The sequence below is a fragment of the Aquila chrysaetos genome, chromosome 11, assembly GCF_900496995.4.
Source record: "Aquila chrysaetos chrysaetos chromosome 11, bAquChr1.4, whole genome shotgun sequence".
Lineage (NCBI taxonomy): Eukaryota > Metazoa > Chordata > Aves > Accipitriformes > Accipitridae > Aquila > Aquila chrysaetos.
In genome coordinates, this window is record NC_044014.1 from 10,463,836 (window position 1) to 10,472,471 (window position 8,636).

The following is an 8,636-nucleotide window of genomic DNA, read 5'->3' on the forward strand; positions in this document are numbered from 1 at the left end:
TTTTCTGTTTCCATCTTCCTTCTGCCTAGATCCTTCTGTTCTTTCCTTCCTTTGTGCTCATCCTTGCTAATGATAAATTTGCAAGGCCACGGCAAGTTACCCAACACAAGCACTATCCACAGCAGTAGGAGCATTGATGTTGATGGGCCAGCAGAATCAGAGTTGCCAAATAGATACCTGGCCTAACAGAAACTACCACTGAATCGTTGGTTGGCCTTCATATTGTTTCCTACTCAAGGAAGAGCATCTTGCAGCAACACGGGCACCTCAAGTCTAGTACTCATGAAGAACTTGCAATACGAAAGACAACCCTGTTCTCTTCCATGGTGTGGGTTTGAATCAACAAAGCATTTGGGCTGGTGGTTTTCTTTATTTGCTGAAGAGCCTGGAAGAATTGTAGCTTCAATGCTCATAAAACTGGATATAACAGGACATGAGCACACTTCACACCTTGCAGGATTAACCTGCCATCAATCATCGTTTGACACACAAAAAAGAAAGCTTCTTCATGTCCTTATCTGGAGATCAACTTGCAGAGGCCTCCTCTTGGAGTCACCTACTGAAAGCCAAACCCACCCAGCAAAATCCTATCATAAGTTACATGTAAAGTTTTTATAAGATGAACTATGAACTTTAAAAAGTCTGGAATCTTTAGCAATTGCTTATTGCCTGCAGGATAGATGCAGTTAGTATAGTGCCTTGTGGGCATGCCCTTAGCTGCAATCCTTATTGATGTTCCTTTGCTACTGCTTTCAAAACTGTTAAAATTCCTTCGCTCAAGTGTTCTTAGCACTTATGTTGATAGGGAATACTTCAAAGGATACATCTTTACTTTATCAAATCTGCTCTAATTTTGCAGACGAAATCAAAGAGGTTCATTTTAAGTCTAGTCAAGTTTGCCAACTGTCCTAAGCTCAAGAAATCAATTCCATGTTGCCATGTAATCAACCTAAACGAGAAGCCTGGAACACAACAGGGCAAACTTCTTGCTGAAACTACATTTGCTTCAGCACATTTACACTGGAAATAATTTTGTCCCACTATTCTTACTCCCGTCCTTTTTCTATATTTCTCCAATTCTTCTTAAAGCTTCCCTAATGTATTCAACTCCATGGTTGTACTGATGAGCAGCTGACACATCAGTCCCCAAACATAGCTCTCAATGGTGTCTGTTGAAAGTCCACCATCGTGTACTCGCTTTTCTTTCTCACAGAAGTCTCCTCCAGCACAAAGAGCTTGCTGGGTGTTCTCAGGCTGTTATTACAACAGCAAGGTATGTAATGAGGGTCCATGCACTTGGCAAGCTTTTATGAACAAGTAGCAAAAGACAAAACAGGAGTTTTGCAGCTGAAGTCCTGGGCATTAACCTCCACCTGCTGCGGCAACAAACACACTTTTTTTCTCTCAACAACTTAAAGACAGTTGTAAACCTTATGTCAGTGCTACTGATTTGTCCCTCCTGTCAAATTTGGTGCCACACGTAGCTGTTCTTCTAGTTGAATCTTTAGTTTGAATTATTATGAATTCTATAGTCATAATACAGAAGGGATTTTTTGTCTGGGTTTTTTTTTGCCTTGTAAAATAGTTGTAGAGAGAGTCTAAACTAAAGGAAGACATCTGAACACACTAAACAATTTCTGCAGGAAAAAGTTATGCAAAACCTGGAAAGCTATGAATCTTTTTGAGCAAGATGCTTATCCTCAGCTGGGACCAGATCAAGTGTGCAGAACAGAAGTTACATAGAAGGGTTATAAAGAGTCTTCATTCCTATCCCAGTTGCATGAATAGACATTTAATAATTATTCCTGTCACGATGCGGGACCTGGCCTACTTCAGACTTTAGGAATCACAAGATCAGTTTGGTTTCATTCTTTTTGAAAGTCTTCTCTCAAGCACAGGCTCAGAAAAGTTTTGTCTCAAGTGAGACTCAGTCTTCAGAACCATTATTAGGGTCCTCTGTATCACTTCTTGCACCATATACAACTGAAGACTATGACCCTCTTGGGAAACCTGTCTCTTGGAAGCTATCCAAAATCAATGTAGATTCAAAGATGCAAAATATGTGGCAGAACTGTTATATGACTTCCATTAGAAAGTCCTACAGATGCAAGATTAACCCTGTCTCAGCAATAGCAATTCACTCTACAGAGTATCCCCAGTTTCCAGAAGGAGAATATTCTCTTTCCTTATAAATTCAACCTCAGAAAGTTTTCCCTGATATTTGGTTTCAGTTTTTACTTTCAATGGTATTTTGATTAGACCATGAAACAATAAAAAACTGTGTCCTGTGTTAATGCTGTATTTGTGTTAAAAACCCAGTAGCAAAAAGCCATCCACTAATGTTCTTCTTACCTCTTCCGTAGTATTGAAATGAAAGCCCAACCCTGATGCAGGCAATGGTCATAGTCATGTTGACTTCAGCCAGGTTTCCATATGAAAGAAGATACACTCCATGAAGATTTTCATTCCAGCTTTTTCTTCTACTTACATTTTCTGACAAGGAACTGACTTTGAATGTGTCCTGGAACCTAAAAGAGATGACAAAGCAAAGTCAAGACAGCTACAGCCACTTACATTGGCTCCAATACACTGCTTTTTGAGTAAAGAGTTTGCATGTTCTCATCAGCTTAAAGTTGTAGTAAAGTCTCTGCAAAAGACCAAACCGAACAAATGCGTGAAGTACATACAGGAATACATAAACATATATAAAAAGAAAAGGATTACAGCATAGCTTAAATATTGCTTCCTTTGTCTTGTGCTTCCACTTGCCTGCCTCAAGGCCTTCAGTACATAAGAATTTGTTTACATGAAGTTCAGGCTTCGTGAGGCTGGGTTGCAGAGCAGAAACTCTGTGTGTATTTGTAAATTATATATATAAAAAATTAAGTTTATTCTATTTAAATACAGTGATGCCCCATCTTCTGTCTGAGTATCAAGGCCACTGAAGTAAATGACCATAGATTAACTTTGCCACGTTAACACCACATCCAGAGGACAGTGGATGACGTGTATGTATATGTCCAGGTATATAACCACATGCAAATACACCAGTGTACAAAGTATATAGGTATTAGTGGGTATCAATCCATACAGCATCTGTGTGCTTGCGTGGAGAACTTTCTACATGAAAGGACACACTCATGCCTATCTATACAGTGTGCATACGCACGTAAGCAGTCACTGACAACTAGAGGAGTGTATAAAGTGTGCGTGTATGTGCCAATTAGGCTGACAACTTCCATGCTGACAAGACATGGCTCTGAATCCTGTGATTCCAAAGAGGCAGCGGTGAGAAGCAGAGTGGCTGGATCCACTGCCATGTGGGAGACAGGCAGCCAGCAAAGAGGGAGCATCGGCGTGATTGACACGTGAGCATTGTGCTACTCTGCGAGTCTTTGTTGTGTGCCTATATGGTCTCATTTGTTTTTCTTGGCACTCCCCACAATTCATTTAGTGGCAGCACCACTTGAAGAGACTGTGGCATCTAGTGGGGAGGGAAGGAGGACATCCATTCAAAATAACAGCAACTTTTAAAAAGAAAAGTTCTTTCAATATTTTAGTTGTCTAAATATTTTACAAATGCTTTTGTGTTTCATACAAGCAAAAAGGTGAAGGGATTTTCACCTCTGTCCATGTGGTGATGAAAGCAAGCAAGCAGTGACCCTGCTGTTAAATGGGCCCATTTCCAGAGTTTAGAAGGACTCTCATTTGATATTCCCAACAAAGGATGTTCCTCATTATTAACCTTTACATTAAGTTTGTGCAATTCCTGAGTGCTTTCCTCCAGACATTCCTTTACGACTGTTTTTTCCCTTTCTTTCCTTTTGAAATGGAAGTGCAATAAACGTGCAGACTGACCCCAGTGCCAACACAGGCACAACATCCCTTACGTCCCACGCCTGCCGCAAAACTCTCTTCTCCTGGGGCATAGAGAGGGAGGGTTGCCCTTCCAAAGGGTTAAGGCATTTTCGAATACAGATTCGTATCTTGGGCACAGAAAACAGCACATCGGGAGGAACAAGAAAAAAAAAGATCCTGTTTAGTTTCAGTGTGTGACATTTGCCTGGGGGAAGAAAGTGCAGAGCTCATTGGAAATCCTATTGTTGAAACTCTGACCAGTTAGTTATAAAGTGTCATGATTTAATATGCCAGAGTTGTTTCCATTTTCAGGGTCAATCACTCCATCTGTGTGTGTGTGTGTGTGTGTGTGTGTGTTAAGCCTGTGCATTTAAAGAAATATTTTCAGGTTTTATGTTGCTTAATTTCCTTTACAGGACTTCATTTTGTTTTCAGCAGAACAGATCTCCAGCAAGACTGCTTCCTTTACAGCACATGGAGGCACATTTTCCAACATCAAATCCTCTGATCAAGGCAATCAATGTTAGAGATTGAAGCAATAATTATGACCTGTACTAGGGTTTATTCTGTTAAGCGATTAATCATACACGATATTTAAAAATATCAGGTGCCTGCCTGCTGCTGGTGTGAATTTCAACTGAAAACACCACTTATAAAATAGATAGAAGAAAGGTCAACAAATCTGAGCTTGTTACAGCAACCTGCAAGTCCTACACATTTCAGTGTTTAGACATCAGTTTGCAATACCTGTTTTCTTTTATGACTCTGGGCTTTGTTACCAACTTACCATTAATAGGGTTCAGCCAATGCAGATCTTTTGACTCTTTTTCTCTCTCTGTCCTCACCTGTCAGCCTTCTCTTCATCAACTGTATTTATTACAATCAAGCCCTGTCAACTGTCACAGCTTACATACAGTCTGCCAGTAAATATGTCTTTCCAGTCATTAGACATTCCTTCCAGTCACCTTGGGATTTCTACCTTGTCTATCTCACTCCAAAAAAACTTTTGTTCAGAAGTATTAGACTCCCACAGAGCAGTGTCAGCTTGGGGCCATTACTGTAGGAAGTGACAGAAAACACCAAACTGTCACTCATTAGGATCTAGTTTTTCCAGAGTTGATGTAAGTCAGATTTAGCCCCAAAACGAATCATGATTTATTTAATATATTTGCTTCTACAAGTGTCAGCTCATCAACTTAAAATGCTTCTCCTTTAACTCTATTGAGGCCTGTACTGAAAGTTTTCTTTGAAACCTAGTTTTTGCTCTAAGGCTCAGTAATTAGAACAGAATTGAGAACAGTCAAGTTTCTGCTCTACAGGTGCACTTTAGTGGTCCTTGGTTTTATAATTATATGTACAAAGCATTCATGTTAGAATTAAGGCTGGACACGTGAGAAAATGCCACCTGGTGGGTAAGCTCTTTTTATGCTGGCTCCCAAGTCCAAGTGAGATAATATAAGTCTATGGATAAGTTTAAAGAGAGAAAAACAATTAGCTAGGGAAGCAAGGATGGAAAAAGAAAAAAAATCCTATTATTTCCTGATTATGCTGAGAACTGTCTCTCCGAAGGATCTATAGTCCATCCATCCAGAGCAAAACAATACCAGTGAGATATATTCAGAGGTGCTTCTGCAATTGCACCTACAGTAAAAGCCTTTGCTGAGGCGCAAAAACCGCAAATGGTCCCCTGCCTCCCCAAAGGCATGTATGTAGCGCTGGGTTGGTACTGGGATGTGTACTAGTATCTTATCCCAGGTAAGAGTTGGAGAGAGAGATGAGCAGAGGGTCTTGGAGGTCAGTAGGATTGCAGAGAAATGTAAAAGTAATAGGTGGCATCTCCACTGGAAAAAGTGAGAGGACAGAAGTGAGGGATAAAGGTCCGGGATCGTTAACCCAAAAGATTTGAATTGCTTGCACCTCAGTCACCAGTGAATGAGAGTCAGGTCCCTCACTGGTAGAAAACAACATAGCTCAAATGACTCCAGTGAATTTACAGAGCACAGGCTTACAGAGCTAAGTAACTCAGCGAAAATGTCAGTAGCCAGATTTTGCATTCAAATAAGGATGTCATCATTAGTGATTCACTTACGTAGCAGCTATTACAGACTGTAGGGGACTATGCAGTGTTAGAAATGGCATGTTTGTACCAATGACTTGGTTTCACTATCAAACATCTCTCAGGTAGAAAGAGTGTCTATAAAATCGCAGGTTATACTAAACAGGAATATACACGCAAGTGGTGGAGAATAAATAAACTGTCCCATAAATCATAAGTCACTTGGGATTTTTAGCGGGGACAATTGCTAACTTCTCATTCTTTGTTTTCTGGCTGTGAAAATAACAATTCCTGCAGCCAATTGCCATCTGAGATTAAATATGGAGCACAGATTATGACAGTGCTCAAGGGGGTGAGCAGTGCTTATGAATCATCTACAGGATTCCCAATAGCAGTGAGTGAACAGGCTTGACCCTGACAACTGTGTGGGTGGGGACAGGTTTCACCATCAGGGATACTGAAAATTGTAGGACATTTGAGGTTTCCATCCTAAACCATGGGATCTATCCAGTGTAACTAACTCCTGACCACTATGAGGCTTCAGCAGTCCTAGGATGCCAGCAGAGGGGTGGCAATGAACACTAGGACATTTAAAGCTACTTTCTTGGAACAACATTCTGGGCAAAAAATCTTTGGGAAACCACATTTAAATGTTGTATGCTGGATCGAAGAGGTGATCCTTCAATATTGCTTTGTTAGCAAATAAGATCAGCTATAAATGTTTCTGACAAGGTTAAGCTCATTTTCTGCCTTTTCATATGGCAGCTCTAGAAATGTCTTCTGTTTAAAAACAGATGCTTTTTAATGTTTTAGGGATGCCAGGAGAAGAAGTTGGCACTTACATATTTTAGCATTGAAACCCCAGGTTGCAGCTGATGAGTATTGTGTAACCTTTCTTCTTTTTGACCTGGTGAATGATGAAGAGCCACTACCTGCTGGTAGCTAAACCTAACTCATCACAATTTACAACTTCTTACTGAAAAGAAGCAGCGTTAATTATAAAACAAGGGAATGGAGGGTAAAAGATAGGGGGGTACCGTTTACCATGAGGTGGGAAAGCCTATTATCTGCCAGCACCGCAGCCCACGTTCTGTACTAATTTTGCAATATTTAAAGCTACATCAGGCTCCTAAACAATGCAGGGATCAGTATTTCTAACATGCTTTTAATTCCCTCACCACCCTTGCCAACCCAATTTCTGCTTCAGAAGTGCTTTTCCCCAGCTGGATTGCCCACAGCCCCTCCTGCCTGAGGGACCGCAAGGGCACACCATCTTCCAAGCTGTGTACTCACTAAACAGGCTGGCCCATACAATACCATGCATAGGAAGGTCTTGCCAGGTTCATACCAGTTAACACCTTTTTACATCTCCAGGGAGATTGGGGTGAACCCACTGGAAGTATTAGCCACATCAAAGCCTGTCCAGAGCTCCAGACAAAACCAACCACTGTCTCCTCCTTTCATTGGCAGGGAACGATTGCATCACATAATTAACAATGACGATTTTGTGCCAAGGTGGTGCCTATACCCAGGCACGAAGGAAACTAAATTTTGTTATGCTCTTTTGAGAAAAGTGCGAAGATACAGTCTGTGGGATGGCACTAATATAGTGAGAAGTTCCAAATCCAAAAACACCAGCCCAAGGGCCACTGAAAGAGTCTGAAGTATTGCTGACATGCAGAGTGATGATAAATGAAGTAGATTCTCCTTAGTAGGCCTTCATTGAGAAGGCCTGTCTCAAACAAATACACCAGCGTTAACAAAGTTTTGTAACCCGTTTGGAAGCAGACGCACATTTATATGGTTGGGAAGCAGAGATCAGAGGATTTAAGGGAACTTTCTGCAAGGAAAGACATGCTCGCTGCTGGAGTTGCCCTCAGACTGCCTCCCTGCTTTTTGCCTCTCAGGCGACCAAGAAACCAGCCTACAAAACCCTACCTCATCGCAGCAGACAGACCCCCAACAACATGCTTTGGATCAGGCTTTGATTTTAAGATTAACTTAAGATTTTAAGTTTATACAAAGGATGGCAAATAAATTGTCACAAAGCAGTTTGGGAAAGCAAAAAGTGACCACAGATACGCCAACCACACTGGGAAACAAATGAAGAACCCAGCGCAGTCTGAAAAAGAGACGAGATGGCTAGGACATGGCAACTGTATCCTCAGTGTGTTCCTCAGTGAAACCGAAAGCAAGATCTGTAACAGGAACATCCTAAGGAGGTGGGTGTCAATAACACAGCATGATTTCCATCCGCCCTGTGGGAGCTGTAAGAGCTACCCTTTCTTAGGAAGGCAATAATTCCTGTCTCCCTTGGCATCCCACAAGGAATCTGTCCAGCACCCTCCCAGAGGACAACGTGACTTAGCCAAAATCAGCTGCAGTCCTTTCTGGAACTCCAGTGCTGCACCGTCATTCCCATCATACCTTGGATTTTTAAGCATTTTTTCCCTCAAATATGTCCCTTCATTCATTACATAAAAATCCTGAACCAACCTAAAGCCCTTCATCACTGGCCCTAAGAGGATGTCCTAAAAATGAGACACTAGATTCTGTTTGACAAATCATCTAAAATACTTACACTGACCTGACTGTTGCGCTCAGTCTCCTTGGTACAAAAAAAGACTAAATAAATGCTTGCATGTTGACTGCAACAACACAATTATAGAAACTGCAACCAACAAAGAAAATAATAACTGCTGGAGGTATAGACAAGGGAGGC